Genomic DNA, 15,021 nt, shown 5'->3' with positions numbered 1-15,021 from the left:
GTGCGCTGGCTTCGAAACGAAATCGCACGCACACATACACCCATGTAAGTGAATGTGTGACACGCATACATACATTCGGTTGATCGAAGCGCAGGCCAACCTTCTTCATCGCGCTCCGTTTAGAGACTGAGAAACAGAAAAAATTTAATGAGAGAATGAGCGTAAGATGAACGAACGATGAGCGTAAGAGAGCGTAAGAAATCCGCTCTGGGGCCTGCTGGGGCCTGTCGCAAGAAATTTTCGCGTCCATTTTCGTTGTATGAAATGGGTTGTCTATATGCTGTATGGTTAGTGCTATTATCAATAGGAGATGAAACTAAAATTGCAAACTCAATGATCATTCACTTAGTTTTGAGTAGAGTAGATCCAGTGACCAGAGAAAAATGGGAAGAGTCACTGGATTATGAGGAATTGCCGCTGTGGTCCGATTTCGAAAAAATATTAAATCGTAGGTACCAGCACCTGTCCGCTGAAGAGACTGGCAAGCCAAAACAGGAGAAAATTGGGTGCGGGAAGCAGCACAATAGGAGTTCGTTGGCTTGCTCCGCTTCCAATAAACAAGCTTGCAGTTATTGCAACGCACAAGACCATAGTCTTGCCATAGTCATAGTGTAGTCCGTTCGCTCGCCTTGCTGTAATGCAACGGTTTGAGTTTGTCAAGTCAGCCTCATTATGTTTAAATTGTCTGCGAAAAGTGTAAAAGGTTGCGAAGTGTAAATCGACAAGGTGTCAAATTTGTGCAAGATCGCACTACAAACTTCTGCACTGATTTACTGTGACCGAAAATAACTTGGCGTTACCACCACCAAATGAACATCCTCCTCCAGCGCTACATCTTGATGGCCCTTCTACGTCACATGCTTTGCATGCGTCATCTCTAGAAAGGGTTTTGTTAGCGACGTCGATCGTAAGCGTTAGAACTAAAAATGGCGAGCACATATTGGCCCGAGCACTACTTGACTCTGGGTCACAAATGAACTTCATTACTGAAGAACTTGCTCAACGCTCAACAGATCCGTAGATAGGAATCGTGTATCAACTTGCTTGGAATTGGTCAAGCTAATTCCCAGGTTAAGAAAAAGATACACACTGTGGTGAAAACAATTAAAGGTAGTGAGTTTCCGTTCGACTTTTGGATTTTGAGAACTATCTCGGGTTATCACCCTGAGAACGTGAAAGATTGGTACCTACCAAAGAACTTGCCGTTAGCAGACCCATATTTCTACAAACCTCAGCGGATAGACATGTTAATTGGAGCTGAGTCATTTTTCGAACTGTTGTCCGTTGGCCAAATAAAACAAGGGCCAAACCATCCCATCCTCCAAAAAACTCTCCTTGGATGGATAGTATCGGGAAAATATAAGGCAAATACCTCAACTCCTCAACAGCCTGTCTCTATCCGGAATTGCCAAGAAGAATTACTCGAGTCGATAGATGGCAATTTGAAAAATTTCTGGTCGTTGGAAAAAGTACCAACTTCCAAAAAGCTTTTGTCACCTGAACAAGAGTTATGTGAGGAACATTATCAGAAAAATACAGTTGTACTGCCTTCAGGTCGATTTGAAGTCACGCTTCCATTTAAATCGGATCCAAGCGTTTTGGGAAACTCGTTGGAGGTAGCCAAACGCCGTTTCTTGTCGCTCGAGAGAAGATTATCTCGAGATCCGAATTTAAAGAGAATGTATGTGGAATTTATGGAAGAATACGAATCCTTAGGTCATATGTCCCCTACAAGCAATGATGTTCTTGCTACTCCACACTACTTCATACCCCATCAGTGTGTCTTACGGCCTCAAAGCACATCGACCAAATTACGAGTCGTGTTTGATACGTCTTGTAAGACATCAACACATAAGTGTCTTAACGATCTGTTGATGGTTGGTCCTACCATCCAGGAAGAGTTGTATTTAATTCTTCTTAGGTTCCGGCTGAACAGATTCGCTCTGATAGCCGACATAAAAAATATGTATCGCCAAGTAATGGTAAATAAAGCACATAGGCGATAATAGTTAATAGTGTGGAGGAAAGACCCATCAGAGTCTGAAACTGTGCAAACTCAACACCGTTACATATGGCACTGCGCCAGCCCCATTCCTGACCATAAGGTGTTTGAAGAGGTTGAGTGAATCTGTGAAAAATACATTCCCTCGAGCTGCCGAAGTTATTGGGTCCGACTTTTACGTCGACGACATGTTAACGGGTGCTGGTTGCATTGAGGAGCTAAAGACAATTAAGTCTGAAGTAACTCAGGTTCTTCAAAACGCTGGGTTTGAATTGAGCAAGTGGTTTTCAAACTCGCCTGAAGTTACTGCATCCGAGAGCACGGTTAAGCCAATAACACTTTCCGACTCAGAACTGACTAAAGCATTAGAAATCGCTTGGGTTCCTAAAGAAGATGTATTTAAATCTGAAATTGATGCTTAAGTCATGGGTCAAAGAGCGACAGCGGAACATCCTTTCGGTGACATCGAAGTTGTTTGACCCCCTTGGCCTATTAAGCCCGATACTCATAAAAGGAAAGATCCTATTGTATGAACTTTGGCTAAATAAGCTAGATTGGGATGAGTCAATTCCACTGCACTTACAAACAGCGTGGAACAAAATGCAATTTGCCTTGTCGCAATTAGAAGACATCTCAATTCTGAGATTCGTGATTACCGAGCCGATGTCACCGATTCAAATTCATGCCTTTTCCGACGCATCGATGAGAGCCTATGGAGCCTGCGTCTATATTCGTTGCAAATCTGCAGAAGGTATTAAAGTTTCAAAGTCCAAAGTAGCGCCGGTCAAGAGTGGTCAGATGATAACACGTGGTGGCATGTACCAACTAAACAGAACCCGGCAGATATAGTGTCCAGAGGTGGAGACGTAAAGGAGACTGTAGAAACGATCTGGTTTACAGGTCCATCGTTTTTAAAGGAACCGGAAAATAAGTGGCCGACGAGCCCCCGGTTTGATCTGTCACCAGAACTTCTACAGATGGAAGCGAAAAACAATGCGGTCGAATTAACCGCAATCGTATCTACTTAGATACGTAGATTTATTGGAAGTGATAGAAGGTTATACCTCTCACTTAAAACTGCTGCGAATGTTCGTTTATATGTTCCGCTTTATAAGGAAATCGAAGAAATTAGTAGTGAAGTCTGATATTGTTCCCTCACCTGTCGAATATAATGAAGCCTTTAAGAACATAGTCGAAATAGTCCAAGAGCACGACTGTCAAGATGAAATAGAAAAGATCCGGAAAAATTGAAGTGTTAGCCCTAGTCTACAAAAGCTAAATCCCTTTCTATACGGATCATCAGATGCTGGGCTTACCTTTTCGTTGTTGCGGGTTGGGGGGCGACTAGCTAATGCTCCTATAGCGTACGATGCCAAGTTTCCAGTATTGTTGACAAAACGCTCTCAATTTGTTCAGAGCTACGTCCAATACTTGCACGAGTCGAATTTTCATGTGGGTCCACGAGCACTTGTGAGTCTTTTGCGACAGCGCGTATGGATCGTAAATGCGCAGGAAGTCTGCAGTCAGACAGTACGGTCATGCATACGCTGCTGTAAATGCAAGCCTCGTCTGATGACTCAAATCATGGGTGATTTACCCTTAGATAGAATTCGTGCTCTCCGCCCATTCTCCATATGTGGTGTTGATTTTTGTGGCCCTATTGATACGACATTGAAAATTAGTGGTAGGCCACCCTATATGTCCTACATTGCCTTATTTGTTTGTTTTGCGTCCAAGGCAGTTCATTTAGAAGTAGTTTCCAACCTTTCAACTGATTCCTTTTTGTTGGCTTTTCAAAGGTTCGTTGGGCGCCGAGGATGTCCGCAGATCGTGCACTGCGACAGCGCGACGAACTTCGTCGGAGCGAGTCGCCACTTCGCAGACCTTCGTCGGAGAATCGAGGACGAGGTCGACGCGGTCACGCAATACGCATCAAAAAACGGATGCGTATTTGCGTTCATACCGCCGCGGGCTCCGCACATGGGCGGACTATGGGAGGCAGGTGTGAAGTCTGCAAAACCCCTACTCCTACGAGCGGTAGGGAACGCCAGACTGACTGCGGAGGAGCTGCAGACCGTCCTCGTTGGAGTCGAGACCGTCCTGAACTCACGACCCCGGGGAGCTCTGAGTTAGGACCCAAGCGACGGCGGGGCGCTTACTCCCGGGTCCACAAGCTGGCGCGGCTGCCAGTTGGTTGAACCTGATGGAGGCCTAAAACGGGGCCGGTGTTAATTGATTTGTTATTATATTGAAGTTGTCAAAAATTTATATTATAGTTTATAGTTGAATTATATTTTGTAGTTGTTAGTCTCCAAATTTACTCTAAGCTAGCTTAGGGCGGAGCGATATATTCGCCCTTGTGTGAATTCGCCCCGCTTCGCCGCAAACAGATAAGTTAGGCTTAAGATTAGAGAAAAATATAATCGAAATTATAACGTTGAAAAGGCAAGACAATTTTTTCGTTCTCGTTTTTTCGCCTTTTTTGAAATATTTGGCAGCCACCACTTTTTGTTATTTTTTAAAGTGTGAGATAAGCTAATCTCATTAAACAATAAGAACTCTTGCCGACGTAAAGGGAGGTAAAGTCTTTTGCGGATCAGGGCAGAGGTAAAGACGTCGCGTCACGCAGAGCGGACGACGAGAAGCATGAATATAAAAGTGTGCAGAATTCGCGAAAAAAACACGATACAGCTTCAGAAAATTAGGTGCAATGTGAGATTTTTCGGAAGATGGTACCATTTTGAGTATGCCGGCATAGAAGACGACAACAAAGCGCTAGCCGTCAATACGGCTCTCGATAGGGTCGATAGCACAGTGCGACAAAAAAAAAAATTGGAACTTTTATAGAGACCTAGTAGGAATTGTTTATTAGTTCGAATATAACACAAAACCGTGTTTGAAATATTTTTAACACCCTCAAAATCTTAATTTATTTGAAAAAAACAGTTTTTCGCGACTTTTTTGCTCTTTAAAATTGCTAAACGCGTTATTTTAAAGCGATTTGAAAAATTTTCGACGCTTTTCAAAAGTTAAATGTTGTAGCTTTTGAAAACAAACATAGATCTTGAATTAATTAAAACAAAAAGGATAACATTTTTACACAAGAAACTGACATTTTTGAATTTTTGTCCTGTTTTTCGGACTTTGACGCCATTTTTTCGGTTTCTTTAAAAGTTCCTCCAATTTTTTTTTGTCGCACTGTGTTATTAGAAGTATAAAAAGAAGCATTTTTCTCAATTGAAGAAAATGGAAGAAGAAACCAAAGATTATAAAGTACATAGATGGGACATCAGGGCCCAAAACGGTCAACTTTTTTCGTCGAGCTTGTTGGTGAGGGGGGAACGCTCATGCATACGATTCTATTTTTATCACTCTATACATGTATGACTCAAAAAAATTTTGTGGCTTTGTATGTATGTGGGCGGTTTTGACGAAGGCAGTATATACAAAACTGTAATGTATAAAGATTTCTCGGACAAAATGATTTTAATGCAAATAAACTCAATGTCACCAAACTCTTGTGATTTCACCTCTTCAGAAACAAGAGTGGAGTCTACCGAAATGAGGACTCCATCCCCCTTCGCTGAGGTCGATCCCTTCTAAAGGTAGTGTACTTACTTGGAAAAACTTCGGAGCTAAAGATCTCCGGTTTTAACCAAGTTTATGTAAAGGCTATAAGTATTCTGATAGGTATGTGTATTCTGATAGGTATGTGTAAATGACGATACTAGTTTTTTGGGTTAGTGGACGAAGAAGAGGTGGAAGGTTGGTCAGTGGATCTGATATCGGGTATTTTAACTCCTGCTGGTTTTAACACTTTTTTCTTCACGGAACTAGGCTGATGTTCTTGGACGAAAATATTCTCTGGCCAAAAACTGGGTGGCCACTATTTTCATCAGCAGCATCGACCTGAAACATGCGTTTTGGCAAGTGAAACTGGATGAAAAGAGTCGTCCGTATATGGCTTTCACTATACCTGGTAGGCCGCTGCATCAGTTTCGGAGGATGCCTTTTGGGTTATTCAATGCGGCGCAAAAACTGTGCAGGTTGACGGATAGAGTCATCCCACAGAGACTCAGAGACCGAGTGTTCGTATACCTGGATGACCAGTTAATGATCTCGAAAACCTTTGAGGAGCATTGTGAGTTGCTAGCAGAAGTGGGAAGATGCTTACGGACGGCGAATTTGACCATCGGGTTGCAGAAGTCAAAGTTCTGCTTTAAATACTTGCGGTATTTAGGGTATGTTCTAGGAGATGGCGCTCTGAAAACAGATCCACGGAAAATCGCAGCCATTAAAGAAAAGAAGCCCCAAAAAACGTCCGACAGTTGCGCAGTTTCCTTGGCACCGCGAATTGGTACAGAAGGTTTTATACAAAGCTATGAAGGTATCGGCGCGGTGTTGTTCCAGAAGAACGACAATAAAGCAGAACGACCGATTGCTTTCTTTTCGGCAAAGCTGAGAAGCGCACAGCTGAATTACAGTGTAACCGAGAAGGAGTGTCTGGCTGCAGTCAAAGCTGTTGAAAGGTTCCGTCCATACATAGAGATGATGCCGTTCACCATATTGACGGATCACGCGAGACTTAAGTGGCTGATGTCGTTTAAAAATCTGGAAGGGAGACTGGCCAGATGGTTTCTAGCGCTACAGCCTTACCAATTTAACATTGAGCATCAAAAAGGAAAGGACAATGTGGTGGCTGATACTCTCTCACGCCCCAACGATGTAGAAGAGCTGAGCCTGTTAAACATGGAGACGACGGCATTCGCAAGTGAGGAGTACCTGGAAAGAATGAAACTAGTTAAAGAGCAAAGAGATCGATTCCCAGACTTACGGGTGGAAGAAGGCTTACTCTTTAAGAAGACTCGTTTTTGCCGGGAGGACAGCGAGGAGTTCGACTTTAAATTGTGGATCCCCGAAGAACTAACAAGTACATTAGAGCAGCAAGCGCATGGAGGGGAGATAGCACTTCATGGAGGAATCCGGTAGACATTAGCGAGGCTTCAGCGAATGTACTATTGGCTGAACATGGCGGTACAGCTGAACGAATGGGTTACTTCCTGCATCGCTGTAAAGAAAATAAGCACACCACGCACACTACAAGACCTCCGATGGGAAAAGAAGTGGAAACAGACAGACCGTTGCAGAAGTTGTATTTGGATTTCCTCGGAAAATACCCCCCATCCAGGCGCGGCAACACCATGCTGTTTATAGTGATAGACCACATCACAAAGTTTGTCTGGCTTAAAGCTATGACAAAAGCAACGTCGGTGGCGGTGACTGGATTAAGTAAAAAACATATTTTCACGCTATTTGGAGTTCCTGAAATTATACATACAGTCAATGGCGGGCAATTTGTCTCTAAAGAATTGGAGGATATGATGCGGCTTTACGGGATATCACACATGAAAACGGGCAGATACTCACCGCAAGCAAATGCTTCCGAGCGCGTCAATCAGTCGGTACTCGCTGCCGTTAGAGTGAATATTGGCGAGGATTATGCCCGATGGGATGAGCAATTACCGGAGGTACAGGCGGCACTGAGGACAGCATCACATTGCTCGACAGGGGTGTTCCCGTATTTCGCAATGTTCGGGCAGCATATGTTTTTGAACGGTGGAGATTACCAGCTGGCCCGAAAGCTTAAGGCGTTGAACGAGTCGGAGATTCAGCAGCTTCGAAGGTAGGAGAGACAAAAATTCCAGCGCTCCGGGATACAGGAACGAATTCACCAGGCATATGAAGAGGCACAACTTAAAATCCAGGGAAGTGAAGTACTAACTGGGGCAAGAAGTGTATAAGAGGAGTTTCGTACTCAGCAACCTCCTCAAGAACATCAACGCCAAGTTCTGCAAAAAATATGTGAAGTGTGAAGTGTAGGGTATTCAAAGTTCTTGGCAACTCACTTAATGCACTGGAGAACCTACAAGGGCAGCCAATAGGCGTCTTTCATGCCAAAGACTTGAAGCAATGAGAGCCCGGCTAGCTCCTGAATCAACAGGTATCTCAGGGTTTGGTCTAAGCATCAAAGCAGTCGACACTTTTTCTTCCACTCCTGTTATCCTCGCAAGCTCAGGAAACTGTAGTGTGCTGTTAGGTGTCGATAGTGTCTGCAAACGATAGCTAGAGAAGGCATGGTGGTAATAGAGATGGCACAATTGGGCGAATTGATTGGACCCGAGAAAGAAGAAGCCAGGACGAACCGGCGGGATCCAACCGTTGTGACTGCAAGGAAAGCAGGGAACTAGGAGAAAATAAAAAGGAAAATGAATGGCAACAGGAGAAGGAAACGTGGGAAAAATTCAGTTTAAATTTCTAAAGAATTTTCTACGGAGCTCTGATGTAAGTACGAGAAAAAAAATGAAATCGAAGCCAAGATCATAACGATTCTTAAATCATAATTGTAGTTCTTCAGTACATTTCGAATAAATAAGATTTGGAGCTCATTTTCCAACTGGAGCCACCCGAAGGCGAAAATTTCACGGAAAAAAATTGGTCACTCTTCCTGGGTGGCCCCCAGGTTTTTTTTTTGAGAATTTGAATTTTAAAAGTTCCTCAAACCCTGTCTGTTGTTTATTATATTTATTTATTTAAATTATATTTTTGTTCTTTATTTTTATACCCTTGCAGAGGGTATTATAATTTTGTCCAAAAGTGTGCAACGCAGTGAAGGAGACATCTCCGACCCTATAAAGTATATATATTCTTGATCAGGATCACCTCCTGAGTTGATATGAGCATGTCCGTCTGTCCGTCTGTCCGTCTGTCTGTCCGTTTCTACGCGAACTAGTCTCTCAGTTTTGAAGCTATCGTCTTGAAACTTTGCACACACCCTTCTTTCCTTTGCACGCAGTATATAAGTCGGAACGGCCGGGATCGGCCGACTATATCCTATAGCTGCCATATAACTGATTGATCGGAAATGGTATAACTTCGGTGTTTTTAGAGATAGAGAGTTCAAATTTCACATGAGAGCTATTGGCAAAACATTACGACATGCCAAATTTCATAAGGATCGGCCGACTATATCTTATAGCTGCCATATAACTGAACAATCGGAAATGACCCAACTTTCGTGTTTTTGAAGATAGAAAGCTGGAATTCGGTACAGATTATATTTTTGGTCAGTTAATCCGACCTAGGAAATTTCATTAGGATCGGCCAACTATATCCTATAGCTGCCATATAACTGAACGGTCGGAAATGGTATTTGGTATATACTATAACTATATCCGATGTTTGAGATATATATCTGGTTTTAACTGCAAGGGTATATAAACTTCGGCTCCGCCCGAAGTTAGCTTTCCTTTCTTGTTTTTGTATTAATCCATTATCTGTATTCGTCCCAAGGTGCCTTGGTTAGGTGTTAGGTTAATCTATGTTTTAAATTTAAGAGTGAGATCAACTGAAAACATAAAAGAAAAAAAATGAAACAATTAATATTAAATTAAATTATCAATTAAAATTGTGAGTTTAATTATCAATTAGAATTGTGAGTGAGAACATACAAAAAGGGGGGAAGTGAAAACGTGGAATTGTGCTACTCTAATATGTACATCAGTATTTTGTTGCTGGATTTGTTCTTCGGTTCTTTCGAATCTTCTATTTCGCATATTTCGAGATCTACTTGTATCACGGCTCAAATCACCCCCTCAAATCACCAAATTTTTTGGCATTGCTCACTATACAAAACACTAATAAATAGAATTAATGTATTAACTAAATGATGAAGGATTTTTGCCCCAGTTTAAATTGAGTTAAAATGCTATGGTAGCGTGAGTTTGTCAGTGTGATGAGGTAGTAACTCACATTATGTGCGATTTTTGGTATGTCGAACAGGATTTAAGAGGATGAAAAATAGATTTTGGCGGATTCTCAGACCTACTCAATACGCTCACAAAATTTTGTGAGAATCGGCTTAGCCGCTTCGGAGGAGTATGGTAACAAAAACGGTGACACGAAAATTGTATATTTATAGAAGTCCAAAAGCATTTTTAATATTTACGTTTCAAACTTTGTAACATAAATATTAAATACATGTAAATATATTGTACATGAAGATTATAGAACACGCCAACGACTTTTTGTTCGAAAAAATAGATAGCTTTTCTTGTTCTCGATCAAAATTCAGTGACTCAAGTAATATATTTTAATATATCTCGCAAATGAATGATTATATATATTTATAATGCATATTTTTAATGCAGCTTTTTAAAATAAAGTTTTTGGAAAAATTTGTTCCCTATTTTTAATAACTGTAAAAAAAATATTTGGCTGTGATACTGAGCTGGGCCATTCTTTAAATTTTTGTCATTTAACTCTACCTTAATTACTTTATTGTAGAATAGCCTCCTTCGGGCTTCTTTCATTTTTAAAATAGCTACAAGGATTCCAACAATAAATAAACAAATCTTCGGTTGGGTCCGAAAAGTTAGTGATATGACGCCGTAAATGCCTAGCTTAAAGCTACCGAACGGGTAGCAAGGTGCGGATAGAGAAAGCCATTCCTGTAAGGTCAACTCTAAATAAAGATAAGAGCCAATAGTAGGACTCTCCTCGAGGATCCCGCCTCATAAATAAACAGACTCATACAGCTATGTATCCTCACTAGGGATGTTGCATTTTTTTTAAATTCCGTATCGATGATATTTTCAGATTTATGCCTAATACTGAGATCGAAAAACATGTTTGACTTTTTACTCGTTTAGAGTTTTCAGTAAAAAAGGCAGTTCCCCCCCGGCATTCGTAGAGTAAAGACGTGTGTTCGATAATTACCTCTTTCAATCCGTTCCCGCTCGTGTGTACACCTTTCACACGAAGTCTATTTTCGACCACTGCAAAGCGGTGGCTGCTATTGTCGAGAAATCCAACAGCGATAAGCGAGACCTAAAGCGTGGTGTCTATACCCCTCGCTCTGCGCGTTGCGTAAGCGGGAGGTTGTTTATAACTTATTCTGCAGACTTTGATTGAACAATGAACATCATTTCCTTTATACGTCATAAGTATAAAGTCAAGTGATATAATGGAATAGTCATCTGCTCGCTTGCAGCCTAGCAATAGAAGCGATAAATTTGAGAAGATGAGACAAATAGCTGGTGCAGACCCTGGAGATATAAGATCCCAAATCCGCGCCCGCCATTCAGATCATTCCGCCTACCTTGCAGGTATGCCTGATCAAACAGCAATCACCAGCTCCATGGTGACAATCAGCAGTAACTCTTCTACTAGTGTTATCTGCACCATTACAAACACCAAAACAATTTTGGGCAATACCTCTACTTACACCGTGGCTGCGACTGCGGCCAGCAGCATATGCTCAACTACGTCTCCGCTGACAAATGTATCAACTCTGTTAGCGAATAAGCCAAGTAAATGTTTGTTCCAAGCTCCTGGACGAAAAGTCAGCCGAAAACGAATAGACGTGACTCAGCCCTCTTTACCTGTCTGCACTCCGCCCCCGATCCGCAAAACTAAGTTGCAGACCACAACGGCGATCAACAAGCCGACCGATTCTTCCTCTGCAAACGCATTGTGTAACAATCGATTCACAATTCTGGCTGCTGAAGCAGAACAAATGGAACAGGACCTGGAGGATGTTGACTCTATCAGTGGGGATACAATTCCACCTGGTGGTGACGATCAATCCGCAAAATCCAACAAGATACCAGCTATTTGCGTACCGAACGTATCGCTTACGTCTTATTGGAAACGGTCTTATTGGAAAAGTCTCTTGATCATAGCATTGGCTCCACTAACTACAACATTCGTACTTCCAAATTTGGTGTTTCTAGAATATATGCAGCCAACTGTGACGCTTTTAGGGTAGCTGTAAAAACATTGACATCGCTTAACTGGCAATTTTGGCACCATCAGCTAAAACAAGACAAGGCCTTCAGAGTAGTTCTCAAAGGAATCCATTCAAATGTTCCGAAATCACAGATTGAACAGGGATTTACTGACAACGGCTTTGAGGTCCTTAACATATACTGCCCCAAAAAGATAGATTGGAAGAACATAGAGGTTAACGAAAATGATAATGAAGCCACAATAAATTTTAAAACTAGGCAAAACTGGTTTTATGTCAACCTAAAGCAGGGTGCAAACGTAGCAGATTCCCTAAAAATAAAAAATCTTAGGAGATATAGAGTCACTGTCGAGCGTGCTTCCCGCAGAAAGGAATTGCCTTAATGTCAAAGATGTCAAATTTTTGGGAACTCGAAAAACTACTGTGTCCTGGACCCAGTTTGTGGTAAATTTAGTGGGCCTCACGCTACTGGTTCCTTACTCTATGTGAGCGACTCATACTTGTGCGTACACTGTGGTGGTAACCACGCCACGACAGATTCAAGCTGCCCAGTCAGAATAGAAAAAAATAAAAACAAAAGCCGAGACCTAGACTCCCGACAACCAATCATCCAGCATGCGCTACGCGTAGATTCATATCAGCTGAAGCCTTAAGGGTGCTTACTGGGGTGCTTACCACCCCAGTGGCAACAGCAGAGGTGGCTCTGCAGTTATTATAAAGGATTCCCTAAGTCACATCCCCCTGCCCTCCGTCTCTAGCAACGACAGACAGATAGCTAGCGTCCAATTACAGACTTCGGAAGGGAATGTCAGATTAGTGGCAATATATCTACCTCCATCAAAAACATGGGTTCAATCAGAATTCGAATCCTTGCTGGCCGGATTTGGAAGTAAGTTCATTGCCGGGGAAACTTACGTGCCTGTAGAAGGGGTAAGCTGTTGCAAGAAGTCATTGCGAACGGGCATTACCAAGTACTTTCCACGGGTGAACCCACTTTTTACCTATATAACCCCCTACTAACACCAACAGCGCTTGATTTTTTCATTATCAATGGATACGCTATAGACAGGCTACAAGTAAGAACAATCCATGAACTATCCTCGGATCACACTCCTATAATGGCCATACTGCACGCAACACATGAGAGAAAACCACAGCGCTCGCGACTCCTTGCCAGAGGTGCTAATTTAAACGCTTTCAAAGTCCACCTAGAACAGCTGAGCGAGGTTAGCATAGAAATCCAGGAACCTTCTGACATTGACAATGCCATCAGCCTTTTCATGCGCATGATAAACCAGGCTGCTGAGATAGCTGCACCCAGCAATCATCAACATACAGAGACATCTATACATCCCCAGCTACCACCCAGAATTGGTGCGCTCCTCAATCTAAAGCGAAGAGTAAGAAGAGAATATTCAAGAACGGGAGACGTCCGAATCCATCAGATATATAATCGGCTGGCTAACTGTCTAAGTAAGGCGCTCGCCAGAGCAAAACAAGCATCTATAGACAGATTTTTGCAAAACCTAGACACAGATGCTAGTTCTAACTACTCGCTGTGGCGTATCACAAAACGGTATAAGGCTCAGCCCACCCCAAAATCAGCCATAAGAAATCCCTCAGGTGGCTGGTGCTGTACGAGCCTAGAGAAAGCTGAAGTGTTTGCTAACAACCTTGAGCAACGCTTCAAGCCTTACTAATACTCGCCTGAAAGTATACGTCGACAAGTTGAAGAGTTCCTAGAATCTCCATTCCAAATGAGTCTGCCTGCTAACCCTGTCTCACTGACAGAAGTGAAAGAACTTGTAGGTCAACTCTCGCCAAATAAAACTCCTGGTGAAGACCTTTTGGACAATAGGACGATCCGACTTTTACCGGATCAAGCCTTGCAATTCCTGGTGACGTTGTTCAACAGCATACTAACTGTGGGATACTTTCCGAAGGTTTGGAAATCGGCAAACATACATATGATTCCAAAACCAGGAAAATCGCCAACTGACGTGGACTCATACAGGCCCATTAGTCTTTAACCATCCCTGGGAAAAATCATAGAAAAGCCTGATTCTGAAGAGGCAACTTACTCTTGAGAATGTCACCAGTGCGATCCCGGAATTCCAGTTAGGCTTTCGTCTTTAACATGGAACTCAACATGGAGCAATTGCACAGAGTTGTTAACTTTGCCTTAGAAGCTTTTGAGAAGAAGGAGTATGCAGTAGCTGCCTTCCTTGACATTCAGCAGGCTTTTGACAGAGTATGACACCCTGGGCTCCTGTATAAAGCCAAAAGTCTTCTTACGCCACAGCTATTCCAGCTCGTGAAAAGCTTCCTGGAAGAACGCACATTCCACGTATCTGCTGATGGATAAAAGTCGTCCACCAAACCGATCTCTGCTGGTGTTCCCCAAGGTAGCGTCCTCGGCTCTACTCTATACTCTATCTACGCTTCAGATATGACTACAAAAACTCCAATCACTGAAGTGAATGAGCAAGAGTGGCTCGGATGCCCTGGCTCCTCACACCACGCAATAAGCTCGCACTTGGATGTAAGGTGCAGATTTACAAGTCTATACTAGCGCCAAGTCTTTTCTACGGACTCCAGGTTTATGGTATCGCTGCAAAAACCAACCTGAACAAAATCCAAGTTTTGCAAGCGAAAATTCTTCGAAGGATCTCTGGAGCTCCGTGGTTTATGCGATCCAGAGACATCGAACGAGATCTGAACGTGCCTAAAATCGGAGACAAGCTGCAGGAACTTGCTCGGAAATACATCGTCTAACGTCTAAATGAGCACCCCAACAGCCTAGCTAAACAACTTGGTACCGCTGCTATTAGGAGCGCTGATCCAAGTAATCGAGTCAAGAGAAGACTAAAAAGACACCACCCTCAAGACCTACCAAACCGGATCTTGACTTAGCCATATCGTCACCCTGGCATAAACATAAATAAAAATAAGTTAAAATAAAAAAACCATTTAATCACTTGCCCTAAGTAACGCTTAGACTAAGTATTGTTAAAAAGTTGTAAAAAGCGATTAGATTAAACTGTCAATTTGGTAGCAGTGCGCTAATCTTAAGAATAAAATTTCAACATTCAAAACGTTAAAAAAACAAAAAAAAAAAAAAAGGGATACTTTCAAGTTGCGCCTTACGGAGCTTCCCAAAATTTATTTGAATCTGAATTCAAGCATTGCATATTGGGTCAGCCAGACGATTTTT

General features: G+C 42.4%; 2 long non-coding RNA genes across 2 annotated transcripts in view; both read right to left on the bottom strand.

Annotated features, from left to right (window-relative positions):
* LOC138926876 (uncharacterized) overlaps positions 1–15,021 on the bottom strand; it is a 35,967-nt gene that overhangs the window by 18,089 nt on the left and 2,857 nt on the right. The gene's annotated exons all lie outside the window — the stretch shown is intronic.
* On the bottom strand, positions 7,199–8,238 carry LOC138926877 (uncharacterized). Its single transcript, XR_011443569.1, has 3 exons — positions 7,909–8,238; positions 7,430–7,851; positions 7,199–7,324 (listed from the first exon to the last, which is right to left on the bottom strand). It is a non-coding gene; the product is annotated as an uncharacterized lncRNA (long non-coding RNA).

The sequence above is a fragment of the Drosophila bipectinata genome, chromosome 4 (assembly GCF_030179905.1).
Source record: "Drosophila bipectinata strain 14024-0381.07 chromosome 4, DbipHiC1v2, whole genome shotgun sequence".
NCBI lineage: Eukaryota > Metazoa > Arthropoda > Insecta > Diptera > Drosophilidae > Drosophila > Drosophila bipectinata.
This window is presented reverse-complemented; position numbering and strand designations above follow the sequence as displayed.